The sequence below is a fragment of the Microcaecilia unicolor genome, chromosome 11, assembly GCF_901765095.1.
Source record: "Microcaecilia unicolor chromosome 11, aMicUni1.1, whole genome shotgun sequence".
Lineage (NCBI taxonomy): Eukaryota > Metazoa > Chordata > Amphibia > Gymnophiona > Siphonopidae > Microcaecilia > Microcaecilia unicolor.
This window is the reverse complement of record NC_044041.1, coordinates 79,432,772-79,447,276: the sequence shown is the minus strand read 5'-3', so window position 1 is coordinate 79,447,276 and position 14,505 is coordinate 79,432,772.

Here is a 14,505-nt window from a genome sequence, read left to right as displayed (position 1 = left end):
CTTAGACTCTAAAAAAGTAACCGCTCCATCTCTGAGCTTAGAAACAGTTATAACAACAACACCTCAATTGTAAAGATAATATAACCCTGTAAAACTCCCTTTGGAGTCTCTGATTTAGAATTTAAAATAAGTATTATTGATTGTATTGTGCCTTGTTTTCCCCCCAATTTGGTGGACTAATGTTAGAAGACTATAAACTATTATTGTTATAAATTTATTTTTTCCTTATAAGATTTGTGCATATAATCTTCTTATTTCTGTACAAGATTATTCTTGGAATTGTAAACAAGAAAGTTATAAATAAAGAATAAAAAAAGTTATCACCTTATTTTCCTTTAGTTTTGTTTTATTTCTTTCAAGTGGAGTAACACAGCAATCACACTACTTTATCTAGAAGGAGGAAATGTGAAGCTTGACTCCCATATGGCTTCTTAGTTCAGACCCAAAGGAGTTCAGAGGTAAGTCACCTCCGAGGGGTCTCCTTAAGAGCTTACATCTCATACCAGCCGCAGAGCACTCAGCAAAGTCAACCTGAGAAAGATAGAGAAGCAGTAGTTGGTGGGGGGGGGGGGGGGGGGGGGGGGGGGGAGAGTTCAACACATTGCTTAGCTGGAGAAAACCAGGCTTGAAGAATGCATTACCAATCCATTCCCCACTTCTGTTCCCTTTTTGTTCTTCTCTGCCTGTCAAATTTGCCTCCAGACCAGTCTGGCTCTGCTGTTTCCAGTAATCCTGTTCAAAAAACCTACAAGAAAACCTTTTATTTATAATATACTAAAAGGTACATTTCCTGGCACACATGTGGTGTTCTGCCTACAGACATTAACCGCCAGTGGAAAGGCCTGGGTTGCTGAAGAATCTGGGAATTGAATGTGTGTGTGGGGGGTGGGGGGGGGGGAGGCTTGACAGTGAGGAGGGGGATGCTGCAGAGGTTGTTAAACTACTTACATTTTATCATCCTCACTTTAATATTCCCTTATCTCTTGTTTGTCCTGTTTGTCTGTCCTAATTAGATTGTAAGCTCTGTCGAGCAGGGACTGTCTCTTCATTTCAAATGTACAGCGCTGCGTACATCTAATAGCGCTATAGAAATGATAAGTAGTAGTAGTAGTAGTCAATGGGAATCTTTCCTTCATGTTCTGCTCCCTTCTCAAGTGAATATTTTTTTTCAGCCCTTATATTTCGGTAACCCGATGCCATGCGTCCAAAATCCAGGAGACTTTTTTTCCCCTCACGTCCTAGAGTGCATCAGGGTATTGTGGGACTTTTCACTGAATGACCCATGCTACCAAGCAGGACCCCAGCTTCCCATCTCAACTGGGGCCACTGCAAGCATTGTGGTTTCAGCAGTACGGCATGTTGTCAAATTGATTGGAGCAGGCACAACAGGCATGCTTTGGTCCTGGTGGTGACATAAACAAGACAAACTAATTGAACAAACTTCATTTTAATAACACATCTTGTCTCTGGAAAAGGCCATTTATTAGTTTAACTCTCTATTCTAGGGGCTTGAGAGGGAACTGGTAAAGCTGTCACAGTGTCTGAGGGTTCTAGGGGTGATCCTGGAAATTATAGACTAGTAAGTCTGACATGGGTGCCGGGCAAAATAGTGGAAACTATTATAAAAAATAAAATTACAGAACACGTAGACAAACATGGTTTAATGGGACAAAGTCAGCATGGGTTCAGCCAAGGGAAGTCTTGCCTCACCAATTTGCTTCATTTATTTGAAGGCATGAATAAACATGTGGATAAAGGTGAGCCTGTTGATGTAGTGTATCTAGATTTTCAGAAAGCTTTTGATAAAGTTCCTCATGAGAGACTCCTGAGAAAATTAAAGAGTCATGGGATAGAAGGCAAGGTTCTGGTGTGGTTTAGGAAAGTTATCAGAACAACGAGTGAGGTGATTAAATTTGCAGATGATACAAAACTATTCAAGGTTGTTAAAACACTTGAGGACTGTGAAATATTACAGGAAGACCTTAGGAAATTGGAAGACTGGGCATCCAAATGGCAGATGAAATTTAATGTTCATTGGAAAGAATAATCCAAATTATAGTTACCTGATGCTAGGGTCCACCTTGGGGGTCAGTGCTTAAGAAAAAAGATTTAGGTGTTGTAGATAATATGCGCACCATGGAGCAATACAAAGACACTATAGTATTTTGGTCTTATTCACCATCCCTTTCCTAATAATTCCTAGCATCCTGTTTGCTTTTTTGGCTGCCGCCGCCGCACACTGAACAGAAGATGTCAGCATATTTATTTATTAATTTAATTGTTACATTTGTATTCCACATTTTCCCACCTATTTGCAGGCTCAACATGGCTTACATGTTACCGTACAGGCGATCGCCAATATCGGTATTTGTTCATACAAATCAAGGTAAGGTATACACTAAAAGTAGCACATATGAGTTTATCTTGTTGGGCAGACTGGATGGACCGTGCAGGTCTTTTTCTGCCGTCATCTACTATGTTACTATCAGGCTTATTTTCAAAAGTGATCGTCGGCCATCTTCCGACATAAATCGGGAGATGGCCGGCGATCTCGCAAAAGCGGCGAAATCGGTATAATTGAAAGTGGAGTTTTTGACAGCATCGCTGTGCCGGCGAAAGTTCAAGGGGGCGTGTCAGCGGCAAAGTGAAGGCAGGATATGGGCGGGCATGGGCGTGGCTACCAGATGGCCGGCTTTTGCGGATAATGAAAAAAAAAGCGGTGTTAATCAGTATTTCGCTGGGTTTACTTGGTCCTTTAATTTTTTTTTTTTTTTAGGTACATTTGTACCCTGCGCTTTCCCACTCATGGCAGGCTCAATGCAGCTTACATATACAGGTACTTATTTGTACCTGGGGCAATGGAGGGTTAAGTGACTTGCCCAGAGTCACAAGGAGCTGTGCCTGAAGTGGGAATCGAACTCAGTTCCTCAGGACCAGAGTCCACCACCCTAATCACTAGGCCACTCCTCCACGTCTCCACATTTTCACAACCAAGCCTCAAAAAGGTGCCCCAATTGACCAGATGACCACTGGAGGGAATGGGGATGACCTCCCCATACTCTCCCAGTGGTCACCAACCCCCTCCCACACTAAAAAAATAAAAATAAAACACTTTTTGCCAGCCTCTATGCCAGCTTCAAATGTCATACCCAGCTCCCTGACAGCAGTATGCAGGTCCCTGGAGCAGTTTTTAATGGGTGCAGTGCACTTCAGGCAGACAGACCCAGGTCCACCCCCCTCCTACCTGTTACACTTGTGGTGCTAAGTGTTGAGCCCTACAAACCCCCCCAAAACCCACTGTACCCACATGTAGGTGCCCCCCTTCGCCAATAAGGGCTATGGTAATGGTGTAGAGTTGTGGGGAGTGGGTTTTGGGGGGATTTGGGGGGCTCAGCACACAAGGTAAGGGAGCTATGGACCTGGGAGCAGGGTTGCCAGGTGGAAAATTTTTTTCCAGCCCACTGGAGCCCAAAAAACAGCCCAAAAACCGCCCAAACACAAACCCCGCCCCTGACACCCCCACCCCCGCGTCATCACCCCCGCCCCCGCCGTCATAAACCCCGCCCCCGCCGTCACCGGCCCCGCCTCCCACGTCACCGGCCCCGCCTCCCCGTCATCGGCCCCGCCTCTTACGTCATCGGCCCCGCCTCCCCGTCATCGGCCCCGCCTCCCACGTCATCGGCCCCGCCTCCCACGTCACTAACCCCGCCCAAAACGTCATTAACCCCACCCAAAAACGTCACTAACCCCGCCCCCCCCCGCGGCCGAAAAAACCGCCCGAAGCACAAAAACCAGCCCAAAAAACCGCAACCCGCCGCGGGCAAAAATTTCCCGCGGCGGGTCGCGGAAAACCGCCCAATTGGGCGGTAAAACCGCCCACCTGGCAACACTGCCTGGGAGCTATTTGTATATATTTTTTTAATTTTAGAAGTGCTCCCTAGGATACCCGGTTGGTGTCCTGGCATGTCAGGGGGACCAGTGCACTACAAATGCTGGCTCCTCCCATGACAAAATGCCTTGGATTTCGCCGGATTTGAGATGGCTGGCATTTTTTTCCATTATCGCTGAAAAACAAAACCGGCGATCTAAAACCCAGCAAACTCTGACATTTGGCTGGGCTAAACCGTATTATTGAAAAAAAAAGATGGCCGGCCATCTTTTTCGAAAATACGGTTCTGGCCATCTGTTGCGCCGCCACCAAAATAGATCGCCAGTGATCTATTTCGCCGGCGACGCTCAATTATGCCCCTCTATGTTACTAGGTATTGCTCCATGGTGCGCCCGCACCTTGAGTATTGCATTGAGTTCTGGTTGCCGTCAGGGCTGCCGAGAGACTGGGCCGGGCCCAGGACAAGGCTGGGTCCAGGGCAAGGCTGCCCCTGCCCCCCCGAGGTCATTGTCGCCGCCGCCACCCAGGGCCGTGCCTAGGGTCTCTGGCGCCCCCCTGCAGCCTATCAGTTGGCGCCCCCCCCTGCAGACTATCAGTTGGCGGCGGCGGCGGCGCCCCTCCCCCCGTGAAAATGATCGCTCACCACTTGCCACACTGACAGGAATTGTCAGCAATATTCTTAGAAACAAATTGCTATACATTGCAAAATAAGATAGCAGATGTAAATTCTCAAAGTGGACATATTCCAAACACTAAAATGAAAATAAAATGATTTTTTTTCTACCTTTGTTGTCTGGTGACTTTCTTTTTCTGATCATGCTGGCCCAGTATCTGATTCTGCTGCTATCTGTCCTCTTAACTCCGTTTCCAGGGCTTCCTTTCCATTTATTTCTTTCCTTTCCTCCTTTCTTCTTCATTTCTGGTCCTCAGCTTCTGCCTATTTTCTTCATCCATGTGCAGTTTTTCTCCTCTCTTCCTTTTCCCTCATTTCATCTCCTTCATCTCTCTTCCCTCCCCTCTATGTCCAGCAATTTCTCCTCTCTCCCTGAGCCCTGCCCTCCCATCCATGCTCCTCTGTCCCCTGCCCCCTCCATTCATCCCTTTCCAGCAATTCCCCTCTCTCCCTGAGCCCTGCCCTCCCAATCCATGCTCATCCATGCTCCTCTGTCACCTGCCCCCTCCATTCATCCCTATCCAGCAATTCCCCTCTCTCCCTGAGCCCTACCCTGCAATCCATATCCATCCATGCCCATCTGTCCCCTCCATTCATCCCTATCCAGCAATTCCCCTCTCTCCCTGAGCCCTACCCTGCAATCCATATCCATCCATGCCCATCTGTCCCCTCCATTCATCCCTATCCAGCAATTCCCCTCTCTCCCTGAGCCCTGCCCTCCCAATCCATGCCCATCCATGCTCCTCTGTCCCCTGCCCCCTCCATTCATCCCTTTCCAGCAATTCCCCTCTCTCCCTGAGCCCTGCCCTCCCAATCCATGCCCATCCATGCTCCTCTGTCCCCTGCCCCCTCCATTAATCCCTATCCAGCAATTCCCCTCTCTCCCTTCCATGACCCCCCCTCGCATCAATGCTCCTCTCTCTCCCATGTCCCAGCCTGGCCCGCCCTCTTCTCCCCCCCCTTCGCATCCATGCCCCCCCTTCGCATCCATGCTCTCGTTTCTCCCCTGCCCTCACACTCCCATTGTTCAACTGCCCACCCTCTTCTCTCCCCCCAACATCCCTTTTCTTTTTTTTTCTTTTAAAATTTACCTCCTTGGCGGCGGTTCCGGCAGCGCAGCGTCAGGGAAGGAGGCGGCGCTCCCGACATCTAGCCTTCCCTTCGCTGTGTTCCGCCTTCTTCTGACGTCAGAAGAAGGCGGAACACAGTGAAGGGAAGGCTAGAGACGTCGGGAGCGCCGCCTCCTTCTCTGACGCTGCGCTGCCGGAACCGCCACCACGGAGGTAAATTTAAAAAGAAAAAAAAAGAAAAGGGATGTTGCGGGAGGGCGAGCGAGGTGAGCATGGTGCGGCGGCACCCCCCAGAGGGAAGCGCCCCCCTGCCATGCTTACCTCGCTTACCGTGTTAGCACGGCCCTGCCGCCACCCCCCTCCATCTACCACCGGGCTGGGCCCCCTGAATTCAAATCACAGTGCCTCACCTTGCTCTGTGTGAAAACGCAGCATCGGCAGTTTGCAGATCGCCTCCCTTCGGGCCTTCCCTCCCTGTGTCCTGCCCTCATGGAAGTTACATCAGACGAGGGCGGGACACAGGGAGGGAAGGCCCGAAGGGAGGCAATCTGCAGACTGCCGCTGCTGTGTTTTTACACGGAGCGAGGTGGTGAGGCGCTGTGATTTGAATGGAGGGGGCCCGGCCCGATGGCGGACAGTCGATGGAACCGAGGGTGGGTGGGTGGGACTGCGGCGCCAGGCCTCCCTTGGAGGCCAAGGGAATTTTGTCCCCCCTGCCCCCCTCCCCCTCGGCGGCCCTGGTTGCCGTATCTCAAAAAATTTATATTGGAGTTAGAAAAGGTTCAAAGAAGAGTGACCAAAATGATAAAGGGGATAGAACTCCTCTTATATGAGGAAAGGCTAAAGAGGTTAGGGCTCTTCGGCTTGGAAAAGAGACGGATGAGGGAAGATATGACTGAGGTCTACAAAATCCTGAGTGGTGTGTAGAACGAGTAGAAGTAAGTCAATTTTTTACTCGTTCCAAAAATACAAAGACTAGGGGACACTCAAGGAAGTTACATGGAAATATTTTTAAAACAAATAGGAGGAAATATTTTTTCACTCAAGAAATAGTCAAGCTCTGGAACTCTTTGCCGGAGGATGTAACAGCGGTTAATGTATCTGGATTTAAAAAAAAAAAAGTTTGGATAAATTCCTGGATGAAAAGTCCATAATCTGCTATTGAGACAGATATGGGGAAGCAACTGCTTACCCTGTGATTTGTAGTATGGAATGTTGCAACAATTGGGGTACTTGTGACCTGGCTTGACCACTGTTTGGAAAATAGGATACTGGGCTAGATGGATCTTTGGTCTGATCTTCTAGTATGACTACTCTTATGTTCCTATGAGACATTTTTCTTAAAAAGTGCACTTCAGAAAATAGTGTAGAGTACTAGGAAAAGCAAATTTGTTTTAAATTGCAGAAAATCAAAGACTTAGGCCAAACAGTTATGTGAAGCCTGCAGACCCCAAACAGATTCCTAGAATGACCTTACAGCTGCTGGTTTAGGGTATGGCCCTTCACTGGTGCCAGAAATCCTAATTCTCCTCTCCCTACAGAATCAGTGGCCAGGGAAAGAGACAAAGCTGAATTTAAGTAAGAAAAGAATTACATGCTTGGGAGAAAAGGAGACAGACTAAAGGGGAGGGGTGGGGGAGAGAGAGATAGTCTGGGACCATGACCACAGAATGATGGGAGATAGATCAGCTTTTCTCTCCAGTTAATCTTCAACATGCAACTTGGAACAAGGACTCATCAGCAGAGCAAATCAATTCTTCTCAGACACCTGGACACTTTCAGGTCTATTTAAGGAACCCACCCTGCCAATACTTAAAGAGGAGAGAAAAAAAGATACCTACAATAACACTCTTTGTAAAAAGGGAAAGTGAAAAAAAATCAATAATGCTATCCTTGTTTAAACAAACCTTTAGGGTGTGTTTCTTGTAACAGAGATGGGGTATGTAAGTTAGGATTCCTTGGGCCTGTGTGCAGTATGTTTTGGAAGGGGGAAGCTGTTTGAGGAGATTAACTAAGTGTAGACCAAGAAGTGGGAGGTACAGCACACTTTAAACTTTTAACATAGAAATACAACTTGAAAAGGCCAGACTCTCATCTGATTGGCATTAGCAAGAAAACGTGGGGATCAAGATGGCTACCCATGAGGAAACGGAAACAACTTCATCCACACCACATTCTCAGGGAAGGTGCAAATAACTGGTTTCTAAGTTATTTGCTATTGAGAAAGAGTTGGAATATACAATACTTGTTCCAGATATTTTGGTGGAAAATTTAATTTCATTTATTAAACTTATAATCTGTCTACCTACTCATTCTATCCAGTCAGCCCACATGATGGAAATGTTACCACACAACCTCAGTGTTATCCTCTCTACATTGTCTCTCTCAGGGAGGTTGGAAACCGGGTCAAATTGGTTAAAAAGTGCAGACTGAGCTGTATTTGGTTATGTATCTAGGCCAGATCTGAAACTGAAATGAAGTCTGAACACTTTGTTATGGTCTTCTGTAAGGAAAGTTACTGCTGCTACTTGGGCTCATTAGTGAAATGTCTTACTAATTGTGTCTAAAACTCCACGGATGACATAAAGACTGTCTTCTGGTGATGAACTTTCTGCAGGAATTCCAGAAAAGCTTACATTTTGTATTTTTCTCCTTTTTGTGTGTGTGGCACGGGTGCGGCTCAGGCTGAGGGAACTTGGCAGCTCTGGACAGAATCACACATTAAGGAAAACAAATGACTAAGCGTGAAGACAGAGGAACCCTGATAAGATCACATTTGTCAAGATCAGGTATTGGCAGAAGGCCCATCTTTCAATGGCCCATTATGTAGGATTATAGGAGCAGGTGGAGACAGCAGAGAGAGAGAGAGAGAGAGAGAGAGAGAGCAGCAGCAAGGGTGTTCAGAGGTAGGGACCTCCAACCTTCCTCAGAGCTCTTTTCACTGGGTTCCTCCAGTCAGGCCCAAAATGGGGGGAGGGGGGAAGAAGGTGGCAGAATGGGGGTGGGGAGTCAATGAGGCAGGTGGTACTAATAAATATAATGCCCAAAATTTAAAAGAAAAACCGGAACTCTTAGTTTCACAATGTCTTTCCTTCTGGGAGTGTAAAGGGTGCAGTTACCTGCTTAGTGAGAGGAAGAAGACCAGAAGTCCATCTAGTTTAACTTTCTTCTGATTGCCTGGCTCCTTGCTTTACACAGTGGTCTAGAAGCTACTGTAAGCTCTCCCCATTCTGCCCCCCCCCCCCCCCACTGTGCCCCTGTAGGAATGTTAATGCCCAATATCCTCCAGCAGCCTTTTGAACAACCCAATTGTTTGAGGGACTAGTTTTAATTGCAGTCTCTGGTTAGCTTTGAAGAAAGAACAGACATGGTCTGGAAAGTCTTGTATGAGATCCTTGCCTAATTCTCATTTTGTTCCATAAGATGGCCACAGCCTCCAAAGCTTTCCTGGCTGGACCCTATAGGGCTCCTAGGACAGTGTCTAGGACACTTAATACTCACTTCATTTCTAACCTGCCTGTCACTAAGGGGGCAGATCTACAACTGTGTACCTCAGTTTAGGCATCCTGAGGGTGTGTGGTAAGAACCTCTTCTATGATGACATCTGGGCACCCAGATTCCATTATATAATACTAGTGTAACCTGGTATCAGCATGTGAGGGAGTTCATAGAACACTGCCCCTCACCCTTAGGAAAATCCCCCCCCCCCCCAATAGCCTGGACCACCTTAAGAACAGTCCCTCCATTAGCCAGGGCCCCCTTAAGAGCACTGATCCTGCCCCAGGAGGAAGTGAGCTGGGAGGGGTGGAGCCCAGACCTGGGAGTATAAAAGACAGGGCCAGGCTGAGGTTAAGGAGGCCCAGAGAGAGAAGAATCCCCAGCATATGACGCTGAAGCTACAGTACCATAATCGTGACCTGGCTGAGGTAAGCCATTTGTTATTGCCAGATTGAACCTTATAAGTTTTGTTTTGAGATCTGGCTGGAGCCAGATCTGAACCTCGGCAGAGAACCGAGAACTATTTGGCTGTGTTTGGGGCATGGCAACCCCAGCAGTCGCAGACTGTGTTTGGCCTACTGCCAGAGGCTTGCTTAAGACTGCAGAAGTTTCCTATCCTATATCTGTGAAAGGAACAGGCCCAAGGATTCCTTTGAATAAATACTTATTTTTGGTTTCACCCCTTTGTCCGGCTTTGTTATTTACCGGCCCACTCCCAACCCTCCCAACATGACAGACCAGCCAAGTAATTCACCTGTAAGGTCCGCAACTGACGCAAGGGATGATAGTTACACCTGTAAGTGGGAGCTGCAACATGTCCCACGCTATGCAAGTTATGTGGCTATTTGCTGGTAAATGTTTACTAATGTGTGTGCTAATATTCTATCCATTTTTGCATGCAAAATGTGCAGAAATGCATGTGTCTAGTTAATAGAATTGGCATTTAAGCTTCTAAGCAAGTAACTGTACATTAACAATAAGGTCCAATATAACTGACATAAATACCATTATCTATTATTCAGCACAGTCTAAAACTACTAAAAAGCGCGATAAAAAATATCATAAACTATCTGGGTAGGCCTTCCTAATTAATTTTCAACAAAAAATCGGATTTCTCCTGCAGCAGGAATGCTGTTGACTGCCTTACTCTCTTTTGCTGTTAAGCGCCAGTTGTTGCAAGTATATTTTACACAACCACAGGATTTAACCGTACCAGCGACAGTGACAGGTACTTTGACTCCTGACGCAGGCACACATGCCGAAACACGGCCGTGTCAAGTCTGCTATTTGTTAGAACAGTCGGTCTTGCTTACAAGATTAAAGGCTTAATTTTTTATTCTTTTTTTGTTGTCTCGCTTTCTTTGTTTGCTGATGAGCTTTTGCATAGCAGGCCACAGTAAGAAGATGCACAAAATGCAGGAGCTAGAGACCATTAGCGCCAGACTAGCTCCTGCATTTGCAAGTGCACAATGCTCAGAGGCTGGGAGTTTGGGAACCAACACAGGTGTTGAAGAACAGTACAATAAAGCATGCAAATGTTGTCGAAGGGGTACAGACGAGGGCATTTCCTAGTCCCTCCAATGCACAGTGAATAGCACAGCTAACAAGGACGCACTTAATGCTGTGAACCCTACACCAGCTCAGAGCTGGCACTAGGGTGTTTGTGCCGAACCAGAGTGTCCAGAAGCAGCCTTTGCCCCCTCACCCCAAAATCTCCCATCCTTGGAAGTGACGGCGATTTGGTTGGCCTGGCCTGAATTCAGTAGCAGAAGCTCTTCTCTCAGGTCGACCACAGCAGGGCGGGATCTTCCGTAGGTAGCACCTCCCGAGACCTGCCTAGATTCATTCGGAGTATCCCTGCAGCCCTGATCTGGAGTGTGCCGGGAAAAGCTCCAATCCATCACGCACGCCGTAAGTAGGGGAGTCACGACAGCTCTTCCTCCTCTCCCCTCTGTCTGGGCAGTGGGCATGTGCACAAGAGCTGTGCTTAACACAATCCTCCCTAATGCTCAGAGCAGGCCTATATTTGCATATAATTAGCGTTAGGGAGTAGTTTTGCTGCACTGTTCTGGTGGTTATTTAATGGCCCTGTTCTGTACAGCGCTGGAGTTGTGATCATTGGGGCCACTGTGCTCTGTTGGCTGGGGAAATGGGTTGTGTAAATGGGAAATGGATTGATGGTGAAAAGAAAGCAAGGAGGCAGGTGATAACGACCTGCTACACCCAGAACTCTGTCTTAAGTGCTCTTCCCTCAGATCTGAGAACACCATTGATCTGTGGATCAGAGATGATCGGTCCTAGGAGAGAGATGGTAGGAGAAGGGGAAGGGAAGGGATAACGAGAGAAGGGAAAGTAGGGGGAGGGGAGGGTGTCAGCATTTGAGGTCAGTGTGCAATTGATTATTGTAGCTTCATAAATAACTCTTTTCTCTGTCTCTTTCCTTGTCTACCAGTAGCAAAAATGTGTAAAGGGCAGTGTAGGTGGATCTTTGAACTCATGTGTATGCTGTGTGTATTTGTGTACAGTACTAATGTAGATGTGCGTGTTTGCACCCATACACTGATATACCCCTGTGACTGCCATGCGTGTTTACTGTAAGCTGCTGTTTATGCATGTTCCCTCTAATCTTTGCTGGAGTCTTCCACCTACATTCTTACATAGTAACATAGTAACATAGTAGATGACGGCAGAAAAAGACCTTCACGGTCCATCCAGTCTGCCCAACAAGACAAACATATGTGTAAACCTTACTTTGATTTGTACCTGCCTTATTCAGGGCACAGACTGTACAAGTCTGCGCAGCAGTACTTCCCGCCTCCCAACCAACAGTCCCGCCTCCCATCACCGGCTCTGGCACAGACCGTATAAGTCTGCCCTCCACTATCCTCGTCTCCCAACCACCAACCCCTCTTCCCCTCACCTGCTCCGCCACCCAATTTCGGCTAAGCTTCTGAGGATCCATTCCTTCTGCACAGGATTCCTTTATGCATATCCAGTGATGGTGCTGTTTCAAAATCCCATTTTCAATAGTGAGGGACAGACAAATTCTGCAAGATTCCAGAGGACTTGCCAAGAAGATTTTATGACAGGATATGGCATAACATCAAAAAGTTGAAGCCATCTCTCCTGCGCAACAGCCATATTGTGTGTCCCCAAACATTCGCAGACGATTTTGAATAGCAAAATTGTGAGGTGTATGATGCCTATGTGTTTTTTTTATTTGACAGTTTTTTAATTTATTTGAAAGCTTCCCATATGCAACCTGAGGTTTTCTTTACCTCTGGGGAGTCCTGGGGCATGAGGCACGGTCCCACCGTGGGTGTGTGCGCTCCAGAGTGGTAGACTTGTTTGTGGAGCTGTGGGAGGCTCAATGTTTGTAGGTGGGAAGTTTTTAATAAGGCCCTAGCTCTGCCTGAGCCTCAGGGCTGAGTTGTGGGGACTCCCGTGGCTCCAAAAACAAATTTTCCACTCCAGAGCACCTGCACCTGTGGTGGAACCGTGGCTCACCTCCCAGGACCCACCCCCAGGTAAAAGAAAATCTTGGGTCACATATGGGAAGCTTTCAAATAAATAAAACATCTGTCAAATAACCCCCCCCCCCCCCATACACATAGGCAGTCATAAACTTCACAAGTTTGCTATTGTTGTCATTCAATAGCGTCTGCAAATGTTTGGGGGTCACACAATATGGCGGCTCCACCCACTGGCTTCAGCTCACAGAATGGGCCAGATAGGTTCATGCCGTCTCCTGTCAAAAAACCTCCTTGAGACCCGCCTAACTCTAGTGATTGAAAACACAGTATTGAAGCATCACCTCCCACTGGCAGGAATGCAGTTGGAGAACTCCCGCAGAGCGTAATTCTCAAAAGGTTGCCTGTTAAGTGCCTAATCTTTGTGTGCTAAGCATGAATTCTATAATGGTAATTATGGTATAGAATACTAGCCTAAGTCTGCAGATGCACACCTAACGCTAGGCGTGAGCATTTACGCTAGCTCAGTGGTTGGTGTAAATGATTGCGCCTGACTGTATTCGGTAACTTTAGCACAGGCATTCCCCTGGCCCTCCTATGCCCTCCTCAACTCCACACATCCTAGCAGTGGCGTGCTAAAGGAATTATGCTCTTAGGGGGGGTCTTTTACAAAGGCATGCTTCTGCGACAAGGTACAAAAGATCAACCTGGATTTCACTACCAAGCCATCTCCTCTTCAGCCTGCAGCCCTATCCAACAACCAACCAACCATGGCCTCTTTCTCCTCCTTTCCTGAGATTACTGAGGATGAAACCTCCCGCCTTCTTTCCTCCTTGAAATGCACCACCTGCTCCTCCGATCCCATCCCCACCAACCTACTTAACTCCATCTCCCATACTGTCACCCCCTCCATCTGTCGCATCCTTAACCTTTCTCTGTCCACTGCAACTGTCCCTGACACCTTCAAGCACGCCGTAGTCACAACTCTCCTAAAAAAACCATCACTTGACCCTACCTGCCCCTCCAACTACCGCCCCATCTCTCTCCTCCCCTTCCTCTCCAAAATACTTGAACGCGCCATTCACAGTCGCTGCATTGATTTTCTCTCCTCTCATGCCATCTTAGATCCACTTCAATCCGGCTTTCGCCCTCTACACTTGACAGAAACAGCTCTCTCTAAAGTCTGCAACGACCTGCTCCTCGCCAAATCCAGAGGACACTATTCCATCCTCATCCTCCTCGATCTATCCGCTGCGTTTGACACTGTCAATCATGACTTACTTCTTGCCACATTGTCCTCTTTTGGGTTCCAAGGCTCTGTCCTCTCCTGGTTCTCCTCTTATCTCTCCCACCGCACCTTCAGAGTACACTCTCATGGATCCTCCTCCACTCCCATCCCACTATCTGTTGGAGTTCCCCAGGGATCTGTCCTTGGACCCCTTCTCTTTTCAATCTACACCTCCTCCCTAGGCTTACTGATCTCATCTCATGGTTTTCAGTATCATTTTTATGCTGACAACACCCAGCTATATCTCTCCACACCAGACATCACCGCGGTGACCCAGGCCAAGGTATCGGCCTGCTTATCCGACATTGCTGCCTGGATGTCCAACCGCCACCTGAAGCTGAACATGTCCAAAACCGAGCTCCTCGTCTTTCCACCCAAACCCACCTCTCCTCTTCCTCCACTCTCTATCTCAGTTGATAACACCCTCATCCTCCCCGTCCCATCTGCCCGCAACCTCGGAGTCATCTTCGACTCCTCCCTCTCCTTCTCTGCGCATATCCAACAGACTGCTAAGACCTGTCGCTTCTTCCTTTTCAACATCAGCAAAATTCGCTTTTTCCTATCTGAGCACACTACATGAACTCTCGTCCACGCTCTCATTACCTCTCGCCTTGACT